Source organism: Saimiri boliviensis, chromosome 19 (genome assembly GCF_048565385.1).
Source record: "Saimiri boliviensis isolate mSaiBol1 chromosome 19, mSaiBol1.pri, whole genome shotgun sequence".
Lineage (NCBI taxonomy): Eukaryota > Metazoa > Chordata > Mammalia > Primates > Cebidae > Saimiri > Saimiri boliviensis.
The window spans coordinates 9,915,373-9,929,531 of NC_133467.1; the positions used below are offsets into that span (position 1 = coordinate 9,915,373).

Sequence of the window (14,159 nt, forward strand, 5' to 3'; positions counted from 1 at the left end):
TTTCAAAAAGCTAGCTCCTAAATTCATTGATTTTTTTTTTGAAGGGTTTTTTTTTTGTCTCTATCTCCTTCAGATCTGCTCTGATCTTAGTTATTTTTGATCTTCTGCTAGCTTTTGAATTTGTTTGTTCTTGCTCCTCTAGTTCTTTTAATGGTGACATTAGGGTGTCAATTTTAGATCTTTCCTCCTTTCTCTGAGAGATAATAAATATTTGTTTGTTTCAAGCCACTAACTTTGGGGTAATTTGTTTTACAGGACTAGAAAACTAATATGCCCATTAATCATCAGCCATTTTTTCGCTCATATTAATACAAGCATTTTAATACTATAAATTTCTCTCTACATTAGCTGAATCTCACAAATTTGGATATGCAGTATTATTTGGATTTAAATATTTTCTGATTTCTATTATTTTTTTTAACTTATGAGTTATTTAGAATTGTGTCTATTAATTTCCAAATGTATATATTGTATTTTGATTATTGATTTCTAGCTTAATTGTACTGTGGACAGAAAATATAGTTTTTATTCTATCATCTTTTAAAATTTGTTACACCTTGCTTTATGTCCCTGTTTATGGTCAATTTTCATAAAAGCTCATGGGCCCTTGAAAACAATATATATTCTATAGCCTTATATGTCCCTTATCTTAGGTGTGTTAATTGTGTCATTCAAATTTAGATCCTTACTTCTGTTTTTATTTCTGTAGGCCTCCTCTGTGGACAAATATGTCCTTATAGACTTTTTGCTATGCTAAATTTATCAGTTATTGAGAAAAGTATATTCAAATACGCTACTGCGATGATTGATTTATCTTATTGTTTGCATTTCTATTGTTGAATTATATGTTTTGAGTTATATATGTGTATGCACACACACACACATATACACATATATGTAATGTTCTAGATAGATTGATGTTTAGAATTGTATCTTCCTAGTGAACTGAACTTTTATCATTATGAAATGGCACATTTTATCTATATTAATGCTATTTGCCTTACAGTTTATTTTGTCTGATATTTATATAACTATACCAACCATCTTTTAAGGCTCGCATGAAATATCTATTTAATAAAAACATCTGACAGTCTTTAAATGATGTATATGTATCATTTAAGAGATATTCATCACTTAAATGATACATATACATCATTTAAAGGATATATCATCATCTTTAAATGAGCATGTAGTTTATTTACATGTATTCTAATTACTCATATTTTTGTTTGCAAATTTACTGTCTTATTTTGTGTTTTCTATATATCCCATATTTTTTGTTTCCTTTTTTCTACTTTATTGACTTCTTCTGGGTTGATTATTATTAAAACCTTACTATTAGCAATAATAATCAATAAACACAATATATTTTATATTCTATCTTTATTTTGTATATTCTATTTTTATTTTGTTAGTGGGTATCCTAGAAATTTTAACTTGCAGAACTTATCAAAGCCAAAAATTAATCAACATCCTTAATTTTCTCTCAAAAAATACAGATAACTTAGAATGCTTTAGGTCCTTTAACACCCCTCTCCACTTATAGGCTGTTGTGTATTTAAATTTTAGTTACATTTTTGAATTTTTAATCCACCCATGTATTATTATTGCTATTTTATACAGTTTTAATATTTACTGCATTTTCACCACTGTAGGGGAGGAAAAACTTACTATACTCTGTTAGGTTCTGCTGGAATTGGTGAATTAGGCTGATAAAAGATGGATTAACAGGAGGAAAGCATACACATTTTGTTTAATGTTATTTTTTTACATGGCAAAAGGTGCGTCACAGAAAAAAAAAGAGAGAGAAAATTCCCAATGAATCAGTTAGACTTGGGGGCTTATATACCATTTTAACAAAAGTAATAAATTGTGGAGAAGTGGCTTGACAAGGGAAGGGATTTCAGTTCTTAAGACTGTAAAATTGTGGGCAATCTAGAGGAAGATAAGGGTTATTTTAGTAAAGTATATTTGTGCAGATCCATCTTGGCATTCACTCTCTAACTCTGGCGATTAGAATAGTCCCTTCTTCCTGGTACCAGGAGGGCACCTTTCTCATGGAAAACTTATGCCTTGCTTTTAAGCCAAAAGGGCAAGGCCAGAGAACTCTTCTTGCATCTGCTGTTTCTCAATTGTCTTTGGCTCAAAATAACCAATATGCCAATGCAGTATAGTCTGAGGTGGCATGTTCTGATCTCCTTCACTGCTTTCTTTGCTCATAATTTCTTCTTGCATCTCAGACTGTCCATCGGGAAACATTTTTCTTTTGCCTGAAGTATATCTTGTAGAATTTTCTTTAAGTTTGTTCAAAAGATGTTTCTAATCTTTTTCTCAGTTTTTGTTTACCTGAAAATGTCTTTATCTCATTCGTATTCTTAAAAGATACTTGCACTGCATGTGAAATTTTGGTGCAGCAATTATTTTCCTATCACCACACTGATTATTTTGTTTCATGATCTGGCTTCCGTTACTGAAGTTGAGAAACATCTATCAGCTTAATTCTTGTCCTTTTGAAGGTAATTTGATTTCTTTCTTTCCTATTTTTTTCTAAAAAATCTTCTTTTCATCTTTGGTATTCTACAATTTCACAAGAATGTGTTTTAGCTACAGATTTTCTATTGACTTATACTGCTTGAAATTTGTTGGTCTTCCTGTTTCATCAACTTTGGAAAATTCTCAGTCATTATTTCTTCTTTTCCTCTATTCTCTGTCCCTTTTGGGAAATCTGATTGCAGTTATATCAGATATTTTATCTTCCTCACCTCTTAACCGTTGTTTTTTTTTTTTTTTTTTTTTTTTTCTTAAACAGAATTTTGCTTTTGTTGCCCAGGCTGGAGTGCAATGACACCATCTTGGCTCACTGCAACCTCCACCTCCCAGGTTCAAGCAGTTCTATCTCAGCCTCCCAAGTGGCTGGGATTACAAGTGTGCACCACCACCACGCCACCTAATTTTTTGTATTTTTAGTAGAGATGGAATTTCACCATGTTGGTCAGCCTGGTCTCAAACTCCTGACCTCAGTGATCTGCCTGCCTCAGCCTCCCAAAGTACTGGGACTATAGGTGTGAGCCACCACACCCAGCCAGCACATTTTCCTCTTTTATAAGGAAACCAGTCATATTGGAATGGGAGCTTATCCTGTTCCAGAATGATCTCATCTAAACTAATTACATATGCAATGACCCTATTTCCAAACAGGGTCACTTTCTGAGATTTGGGGGAATCAAGATTTCAACATATGAATTTGGGGGGTATACAATTCAATAAAAAACAGGTTCCTTACATTATTGCCAGTTCATTAAGGTATTTAAAAGGACTTTTTGAAGTACAGTTCATCTATGTCTTTTCTTCAGTAAGAGGGTTGGTTACGGTATGTAACTATAGTGTGCTACACTGCCAAACACCATAAATTTTTGCATGATGTTGACAAGTTAATTGTCACTAAAACAGTTTTACAAAGGCTGCTTCCATCTTTGGAGTAACCATTCATTTTGCAGCTATGTTGCATTGTCCTTGAGATTCTGAGGTTGCACATTTGCCACCTTGACCTTGGAGGAAATGACACAAAAGCTAAACCTGACATTCAGAACATTTTAGAGTTGTAGAGCCATTTTAGGAATCTGTGTTTCAGTCAACTCTGTGTTGAATGCTCTCTGCAACTATAACACATTATCAATCATAACAACAATAATAAAGAAATCTGTCATCAAGAGTAAATTATACCCTTTGTGTTACGTATTAGATGATGGAGAAATGTGGAATACATTTTAGGAAGCTTTCCATCAAAGACCATTTAAACCTTTGCTATGTATAAAGGATTAGCTCTCAGCTCTGAAAACTTTACTTAATCAGAAGATTTTATTCATTTAAGGTTATTTAAATGCAAAGAATTTTAGCATATTTTAATCTATCAACCATTGCTTCTGAATGACTTGGTGTGGAATCAGAGTGGAGGAAAAGAGACTTTTAAGATTTCAGATTCCCTGACGTTATTCCACCAGACCTATAAATTAGAATCTCTGAGGAAAGGAGCCCAGAAATACACATTCTAAACAGCATCCCTTCAAAGTTAGAGAATGGTTGCTGCCTAGGGTCTTCCCCTTAAATGTAAGGTATTTTGCTTTAAGCAACTTAATTTTTATTTTTCTTAATTTTTTTTTTATTTTTCTGAAATTGTGTTACTGGTAAAGTCATGATTTTTATAATATGAATTTGATGTTTAAAATGATATTCAACAATACAGTTAAAAAGTGTTGAATGGTGGGCCAGACGTGATGGCTTACACCTATAATCCCAGCAGTATGGGAGGCTGAGGCAGGCAGAACATTTGATGTCAGGAGTTCAAGAACAGCCTGGCCAACATGGTGAAACCCTGTCTGTACTAAAAATACAAAAATTAGTCAGGCATGGTGGTGGTGCACAGCTGTAATCTCAGCTACTCAGGAGGCTGAGGCAGGAGAATCACTTGAACCTGGGAGGCGGAGATTTTACTGAGCTGAGATGAAGCCATTGCACTCCAGCCTGGGCGACAGAGTAAAGCACTGTCTCAGAAAAAAAAAAAAAAAAAAAAAAAAAAAAAAAAGTAGTGAATACAAACAAATAGCCACAGTGAATAGCCACAATATGCTTAGCAATTAGAAGACAAAATTAAACTAAGTATTATAATATTTTAGTGAGAGGGCCACAACCGGACTCTATAGGATTTCCTTTTTGAAAATAATTCTGAATCTAATAGCAAGCACAACTGAGACACATTTTCTTTACTAAGTTTTGCATTTCCAGTGTGACCCTTTTGCTTTTTATACTGTATTATCTAATTTTACCTAAGAGCTCACTCTGATAAGCTGTACTGTGTGTATGTGTGCGTGGATGATCTCTGCTAGTGAGAAAAAATACACCACCCCCAGAGTTTGTGAGTCAGCAGGTCTGTGTTGGGTCCTAAGAATTTGCATTTCTGACACGTTCTCAGATAATGCTGATGCTGATGCTACTGGCCTGGGGACCCTACTTGGAAAGCCACGTATTAACTCATTTAATCCTCACAACAGTCCTGAGAGGTAGGCATTTTTATTTTTATAATGCCCCTTTTATAGATGAGAGTTCTGGGACAGCTGGTAAGACAGCTGGTGATCAGGACAGATTCTGAAACCAGGCAGGCTGATTTCAAGCCTATGCTCTAACCTACTGTACCATGTGCCTTCTCAGTCAGTAGGTACTTATTAAATACCTACTGTGTGCCCTGTGTTTGACTACTAGCTGCTGTAAAAACAAAACAAACCCTAATCTCATTCCTTATTCAGGAACAGATGATTTGAGAATACTCACTTCCTACTGAACTTGACATGGATAACTTCTTGGTTTCTACTTGAGAGGGACATGAGCTGCTGTGCATCTGTTGAAACTCAGGTGACAATTGAGATGCAGAAGTTAAGTCTTTTCTCTGCTTTTAAACATGAAGTTGTGCCTTAACCCAAATGGGTGTTCCTGTGGTAAACTGTGTACTCTATAAATGCTCTCCAAAGCTAGAATTTTCTTGGTTTATGCAAATGTACAGCTGAGAATAATTTTGTGGGATATGTTGCAGGGGTGGGGTTGAAATTTTCATGGTACTTATCTATTACCAGTTCTTTATGTTTTAAGTACTTAGCTTTTATTTTTTTTCCTTTCAGCATTTTCTTATGTTAACTGGATTCCCATATTGGCTGTTGCTGAGCCGGTGGGGGAGTCCTGATTTGACCTGAAATTTTTTTTTATATTTTTTTTTTTGGCTTTTTTTTTTGGAGACCACAAATCATACTTTAAGTCAACAACATCTGGCTGTTAGTGGGACATTTCTATTTTAAGGGGCTTAGAACAGGAGGTAAAAGAGGAAGAAGTTGGAAGTTAAGACAGAACAATGAAAGCAAGGTACCCACTTTCACATCTTACCAGGCACAGCCCCTCCCTGCCAAGTTCCTTTCTGGTGGGAGATCAGGGCATGGCCCTTGCAAACACCAGCTAAGAAAGGAACTGAAACTTCTCTTCATTTATTCTTTTTTCCTTCCCTGCCTTTGCCTAGAAACTATTACACTGCCACACCATCCTATTGCCTAGATTGGTGATTACCTGTTTCTTCTAGTTTTGTGCATGTGTGTCAGGGATCAATGACATTTTAAGTGACAGGGTAAACAAAAGTTGGAACAAAGGAGCCTCTATTAAGGTAAAGGTTTACTGTGCCCAGAACATTGTCTTAGATGCTGGGGGCAAAACAAACCAAAAACATGGTCATCGTTTATAAACCAAACTCAGTTTGTAAGGCTGTCACACTTAATTAATAGAGGGGAGATTTTCTCCTGGCTTTCTATGATAGGTGGAATAAAAGAAATGGAAAGTAGACCAGGGACATCATTTTGCTTCATTCCGTCTCACTTTAAGTGAGCTCTGGCCCAACCCCTAGTGGTTCTGTTCCAGGAAACACAGTGGGTCAAGCCAGATGTGACCTTATAACACTTCTTAGCCATTGTATTTTCCTTCTTAAATCCTTAGTGAGAAGGATAATAGTTGAAGATATCCTTCTTTTTTTCTTCTCCAGGCTTTAGGATATCAGATTAGGTATTTTCAAGTTGAGAACAAAAAGCCTTTCCACAAAGTTGTAGACTCCTTGTGCCAATAGCAATGAGTCTTTCTTGCTAAGAACGTAGGTGGTTTGCATCTTTCTAGTGCTTCTTATCAGAAGAAGCTTAACATGCACGGAGGGAGATATTTTTTCTGGCACTAGTCAGTCACAAACCACAAAGTTTCGCAATGAGGCTATTTGTTAAGTGAAGGCAATGTTATAGCTGGGACACTTTTGGGGTGTGTGTGTGTGTGTGTGTGAGAGAGAGAGAGAGAGAGAGCAAGAGAGGAGAGAGAGAGAGGTGTCTATGTGTGATGGGGGAGCTATACCTCAACTTCCTGGTTTGCCTTGCTGATGTTGCTGCATTAGTACAGGTGCTGCTCTTCATATTTTTAGCATCATATTTAGTGTCTGACTTTAACATGAATGGTTTTATGCACATGTGTGCTGATAAATCAATAACAATAGAAGGGGAAAGAAATTTTGGATTTTGATTAGATGAAAGAGGTGCAAAACTTCCGCTATTTCTTTCATAGATACCTTGCAAACCGAAAGCTTTCTAGAATTGCTAGGTGAAGTTCTAAATTCACTAATTTTGAGTTAGGCTGGTTAACATTTATTATTGGGTCTGGTCATGATGAAAGATAGTGAAATTCTCAGCATAGATGAGTGAGTTACCATTGGTCTAACATTTTGCAATCTCTGGTTTTCTTCTGACTTTTAGTTCCACATTTGGTGACTTTAAACACAGTACTGTTCTTTTAATACCCTGTATATTTTTATTAGGTCAGAAATCTAAGAAACTTATGATCTAATTTAGATGTCTCTGGAAATGTGAATTTCATAACTGAAGAGAACAGATCTGAAATTAAAATATTATAATAAGGAGCTGACAGTTGGGTTAAGTGGATTGTTACACATTATCATCTTAAAATTACATTTTGTGCCATCTTAACTTTCCTCCAAAGAACACATCCTAGGATTATAACACTATTTTCAATTCCCTTTTCATCTTTCAGCCTTTAGAACTAAATCCTAAGCCAGTAGCTCACTTTTGGACTCCTAAATTTGATTTTCTAAAGGCCTTAGGGTAAATGTCATTTCTACTGGAATACTTTTCTTAATCTTTCAGGATAGCTTTTCTTCTACCTGTCCATTCATCTGTGCTTCCTTTTCTTGTACCTGTCCTTACTTCCATCACAGTTCTAATCACATCATACCATCATTGACTGTTTAATTATCTGATTCCTAAAACTACAAGTTCCTAGAGGCCAGGCCTATGCCCATCTGTTATTGAGTCTCAGCCCTTAGCACTGAGTGTAAGGGTGTAGTAAGCACATACTCATTCTTTTTTTTTAACTGAATGAAGAAACATGGGAGGTAGGTCATCATTTGAAAAAGCATCTGGAAATGATAAGAATAGTTAATAAAGCAATCCAGATTGTTTAGGAGAAAGGTCTATTTTACTTGTTTTAACAGCAAAGGCAATTTCTTTGGAAGGTTCCAGTTTCTTTTTTGACTATATTTACAGTTACTTGTTTATTTTTCATTTTCCATCAGCTTTACAACTTTTTCTCATGCTCCTCATCACCTGCTATCGTTTGTATTTAAGCCTTCCTTTATATGAAACAATATTTTTGGCTTATTTGGATGATTAATGAAAATCGGTCTTAGCAGTTAGATTTCTGACTGAGACTGATCAGGCAAAGTGAAATGTGTTGCATGATGCCATTGTTTAAGTTACTGTTTTGCTGGCTGTGACCCATTAAGTGTCCTTTCTTTTTGTTTAAAAATTATTTTTTCAAATTGTTTTAGATTTAGGGGTACGTGTACAGATTTGTTACATTGGTATATTGTGTGATGCTGAGGTTTCGGGTATGAATGATCTCATTACTCAAGTACTGAGCATAGTATACAGTAGTTAGGGTTTTCAACTCTGTCCCCTTCCCCTACCTCTATAGTCCCCATTGTCTGTTGTTGCCATCTTTGTGTCCATTGGTACTCAATGTGTGGCTCCCACTTATAAGTGAGAACATGAGGTATCTGGTTTTCTGTTCCTGTGTTAATTTGCTGTAATGGCCTTCAGATTCTTCCATGTCACTACAAAGGACATGATTTTGTTCTTTTTTTAATAGCTCTGTAGTATTCCATGCTGTATGTATACCACATTTTCTTTGTTCAGTTCACTGTTAATGGGCACGAAGATTGATTCCAGACTGCTTTCCACAGTGGCTGAACTAATTTACATTCATTCCCTTTCCTCTGCAGCCACGCCAGCATCTGTTGTTTTTTGACTTTTCAGTACGTAATAGGCATTCTGACTGGTGTGAGATGCTATCTCATAGTGGTTTTGATTTGCATTTGTCTAGTGATTAGTGAGGCTGAGCATTTTTTAATATGTTTGTGGGCCACTTCTATGTCTTGTTTTGGGAAGTGTCTATTCATGTCTTTTGCCCATTTTTAATGGGATTATTTGTTTTTTGCTTGTTCAGTTAAGTTCCTTATAGGTTCTGGATATTAGAAATTTTTTTGGATGTGTAGATTGTGAATAAAATATTAGTTTTAAAATGCATCTGTTTTCATTTCACACATTTTTTTTTACAGTCACCAAGGTGACTGTAACACTTACCATCACTTTTGAAGAAGTGACTTAACAAAAGAACCCAAACAATATTTCTTCACCTCTGCAGACTCTTCCTCTCACAATGAAGTGGCTTCTGAAACCCTATCCTATTCACAAAGCTTTACTGGAGTAATGTCAGGGAAGATAATAGCTTCCTCTAAATTCACGCTATTCAAATGTGTAATTCACACTTGCTCACAGACTAGAATAATGTACCTATAAAATGTTTATTAACTGTTATATAGCTCCAAGAGGAAGAAAATAAAAATGAAATGATTTGTACATTATGGTTTGTCAGAAGTATGCTTGCCAGTTATAATCATAAAATACTAGCTCACATTGCTTATGTTTATTGAACACTTACTATGTGCCAAGCACTGTGCAAAGTCTGACAACAAGCCTTTTGGCTAACTAGCATTATTGTCCTTAGGAAACTAAGGTCTAGACAGCTAAAGCAAGGTGCCGAGAGGTAGGCAGTTAGCAAGTGATAGACTCAGAATTTAATCCTGAATGTTTAACTCCAAAACTCAAGCTCCTAACTGCTGTGTATTAAAGAGCCCAGCACCTAAAGGATTGTATATTCCATTTCTCTTGCTACATTTTACGAGGGATTTTAGAAAATAACAATACTAGCAACCAATTACTGAATGCCAGGTAATACACTGGGTACTTAATGTATGCTCTTTCAATCCCTGTGACAATACTAAGGAGGAATTTATCCCTGTTTTTCTGATGACACCGAGGTTCATGGAAATTAAGAAATAGATTTAAGGTCACAGAGCTATTTAAGGTCACAATAGCTAACTAAGCCATTGAGCTAATTAACACCTAGCTCGGTGCTCTTACTGCTGGATCTACTAGAGTGTGTCTGGAGTGTGCATAGTATGAGGTCTGGCAACAAGGTCATATGACTGAGAAAACTGGGTTTAAACTGACAGTTATTGAAGGGAGGAAAAAAATCTTCAAATATCCTGTGTCACACAGAGGAAGGATCAGACATACGTTGTTTTGCTCCGGAAGGTCAAAGTGTCTCTTGTAAATGTAGGCAGTCGAGATTCTGAAACGGCAATTGCAGTTGCTCGCTTCTAGGAATTTTATTTAATTAAAAATAGAAATTGAATCTGTAACTCAAAAATTCATGAAAAACCTAATTTGAACTCAGTTACAGTCCCCAGGTGGCATCTAAGACATAAGTCTTCTGAAGACACTGTTGCATTTTTATTGTTTTAGAAGGAACAGCATTTCCAGAATATCAGAGTTGAAGCCTCAAGTCAGTTCTGTGTCTGCCAGAATGAAAACAAAAATAATCTTATCTTTCTTCTTGTTGTCCTTCTAAGAATAAGGTGTCAGTAGTTCCAGAGGAAGATAAGGTCAACTGAGAGTGTGGGAAAAAAGAATCACCTTAGTGTTCAAAGCTTCACAGGGCAGAGGACATGGGACAGGTCAGCTAGTAATGCCTACCACATCGTGTGGTGATGAGGTGGGAGAGAAGGACTGCTGCACAGGAAGGTCTCAGAGCTCTTTTGAGGAGGACGTGATGTTAAACTCATAAAACCTGGTGAGAAACAACACACACAGGGGCCTGTCGGAGGCTGGAGCGGGGAAGAGGGAGAGGACCAGGAAAAATAACTACTGGGTACTGGGCTTGATACCTGAGTGATGAAATAGTCCATACAACAAACCCCTATGGCACAAGTTAACCTATATAACGAACCTGCACGGGTACCCCTCACTGTGGAATGGCTTGGCTATAGAATTATCAATGTTCTGATATTTTCCAATTAAAGCTGCTCTTTCTGATATGACCATAAAAGGGAGACTTATTTCTTTTCTGTGTTTGAGATGGAAATATGGGATTAAAAAAAAAAATGAATGTGAAAATACCAAGAAATAAAGTCAGGCAACTGAAGAGATGCCTTCTGCCATGGAAGCTCAAAATTTTAGGATTTTTCAAGATCTTTATTTGCACCTGGGACTTCAGATGCAAATATGTATTGCTAAAAGATGTGATCATTTCCTATTTCAAATAAATGTGGAGATAATTATTTTAAAAAACAACAAAACAAAGACCTGGTGAGAGAGCCAGGTATGGTGGTGCAGGACTGTAGTCCCAGGTGCTCTCAAAGCTGAGGCAAGAGGATCGCTTGAGCCCGAAGTTCAAGGATGTACTGGACAGTGATTGTGCCTGTGAATAGCCGCTGTGCTGTAGCCTGGGCAATGTAGTGAGATCTCACCACAAAATAAAAAAAAAAATAAATTAAAAAAAAATATATATATATATATGAAAAACCTGCTGAGAGATGGAGCACTGACGAGGAAGGTCAATCTGTCAGGGTACAGTGGCTGCTGTGAACCAGGCAGAGGGAGCATTCGGAGATAAACAAGGGAAGGTCTGCGGGCGATTTTCTAATATGTACTTTGGCATGGTCTAATACTGACTTTTTGCAAGGAAAAGACCGGGTCAATCTTATTGTTCTTTCCTCTCTTTGAATTGTAGAATAATTGTGAGTGCCCTTGAACCTGTGAAAAAAAAGATAGAAAATTTGTTTTTCTTTCACATGAAAGGACATTGGGGTATGCCTGTAGTCCCTAGCTGACAGTACTGGTCACTATGCAGGGGAAGGTGGCTTTCTGGAGCACACAAATTCCACTTCAGAACACATAACAAGGTTAATTATAAAGAACCAATAACTTCTCCCTCCCTCCCTCCCTCCCTCCCTCCTTTCCTCCTTCCCTCTCTCCCTCCCTCCCTCCCTCCCTCCTTCCCTCCCTCTCTCCTTCCCTCCTTCTCTCCCTCCCTCCCTCCCTCCCTCCTTCCCTCTCTCCCTCCCTCCCTCCTTCCCTCCTTCTCTCCCTCCCTCTCTCCCTCCCTCCTTCCCTCCTTCTCTCCTTCCCTCCTTCCCTCCCTCTCTCCCTCCCTCCTTCCCTCCTTCCCTCCTTCCCCCTTCCCTCCTTCTCTCCCTCCCTCTCTCCCTCCTTCCCTCCTTCCTTCCTTCCTTCTTTCCTTCCTTCCATCCCCTTCCTTCCTCTCTTTCTCCCTTCTTTCCTCCCTCCCTCCTTCCCTCCTTCTCTCCCTCCCTCCCTCCCTCCCTCCTTCCCTCCTTCCCTCTCTCCCTCCTTCCCTCCTTCCCTCCTTCCTTCCTTCCTTCTTTCCTTCCTTCCATCCCCTTCCTTCCTCTCTTTCTCCCTTCTTTCCTCCCTCCCTCCCTTGTCTTCCTCCCTCTCTCCCTTTTCTTTCTCCCTTCTTCCCTTCTCTCCTTCCTTTCCCGTCTTCTTTCCTCTCTGTCCCTTCCTTCTGCCAACAAATACTTACTGAGCACCTTTTGTATGCTGAGCCCTTGCTGGGTGCTGACCATCCAGTGCTTTAGAAAACAGATATGATCCCTGCCTTCTTGGAAGTTACAAACTAGTAATAATAAAGAAAAATATCTAATTACAAATTTAGATATGTGTGTAAAGAACGCACCAAGAAATTATAAGAGGGGGACTTTATTTAGGTTGGTTCAAGGAACGGAAGCTGTGAACATGGCAACTGAGCCCTGAAGAACATATGGCTGGAGCAAGAGCTGGCAAGCCTGGCTGCCACCTCTGCAGTGTGGAACACTGCCACACCGTTTGCCTAGGCATTTTGGGCCGCTTCTGCAACAGAATAGCGGAGTTGACTGGTGGCAACAGAGACTGAATGGCTCACAAAGCCTAAAATGTTTACTATTTTACCTTTTAGAAAAAAAGTTTGGTCCCCCTTGATCTAGAAAACACTTGAAAATAAGGGCTACGGTGTTTCATTTGGCCCATGCCTTTTCAGGTAGGGTGGGCCGTGGACTTTGGATGACTGAAACGTGTGGACACAAGTTACTTGGGTGTGATAGTCTATAGTCTATGTCTTGTCATGGGGTAGACTTTAAGCAGGCAAGAAGCTTTCTCCAAAACTTGAGATTACGTATTTCAAATGGATTTCCGTTTGTGGAGGGAGGTGTTATGGTGGGGTGTTTGCAAGCTTAGCATTTGGAGTTTTATTTTGAAAGACTATTTTGGATCCAGATCTTGGCTCTACCACTTATGACTGTGTTACTCGCTCTCATTAGGCTTCAGTTTTCTCATCACTAGGACAGAGGTACTGTTAGTGCCCACTCCATATAGGTATTGTGAAAATTACCTGAGATAATGCAGACAGTACTTAGTACAATGACTGATATACAGTAAATACTTAATATACATACACCGTTAGTATTTTTCAAATACAAAATATTTTCATAAAATGACAATTTTCATGATGCCATCCCATAAACAATACTTAGTTTTTGATTTTTTATCCCAATAGAATTCATTTTTTCACAATGAGGATAAAAAGAATTTCTAGGTCATAATTTTACAATATTTTGAAGCTGATTTTATAATATTTGGAAATTGTTTGCATATTTACCAAATTAATTTTTGTTTTACTGTGGAAGTTTGTGGCATATCTGCCCACGCCCCCCTGCAGTGCTATGTGTAGCATGCTTCCTCCCACCTGCCTGCAGCTTTGCATGCCCTTAAATGTCCATTAACCTTCTCCTCTTCATTCCTTCTACCTACAGACTGGGCCTATATTAGTCCTATGGCTTTGATTCCACCCCACTGACACCGTAGTTCTCTGGTTGTCTGTTCTCCCAGCCTTTTCTGACTTTCCCGTGTGGTCTGCAGTCCTTGCCTGGACGTGACCACTCCCCACTGCCTTGCCACAGTCCTTCTCTCCCTAAAGGTATGGCTTGATTCTACCTTCCCATGGCTCTGACCGGCAGGAGCACTTGGGTGCAAGCTAACTGCCTTGCACACACCCTCATCAGCTGTCCCCTTTCCTGATGTAGACCTCAGTTCCCTCCTGAGCAATGGCATTCTCACCATGCCGCCCCATGAAACTGGCCCCAAGTCCTTGCCTTAAAATGGCTATCAGGTAGCCAC

At 38.0% G+C, this 14,159-nt stretch overlaps 1 protein-coding gene and 1 long non-coding RNA gene across 3 annotated transcripts in view; both read left to right on the forward strand.

Moving 5' to 3' along the window:
* The window catches only part of NIBAN1 (niban apoptosis regulator 1), a 210,409-nt gene that overhangs the window by 138,018 nt on the left and 58,232 nt on the right, over positions 1 to 14,159 (forward strand). The window lies entirely within an intron of this gene.
* On the forward strand, positions 1,305 to 9,163 carry LOC141582160 (uncharacterized). Its single transcript, XR_012514997.1, has 2 exons — positions 1,305 to 5,057; positions 5,301 to 9,163. It is a non-coding gene; the product is annotated as an uncharacterized LOC141582160 (long non-coding RNA).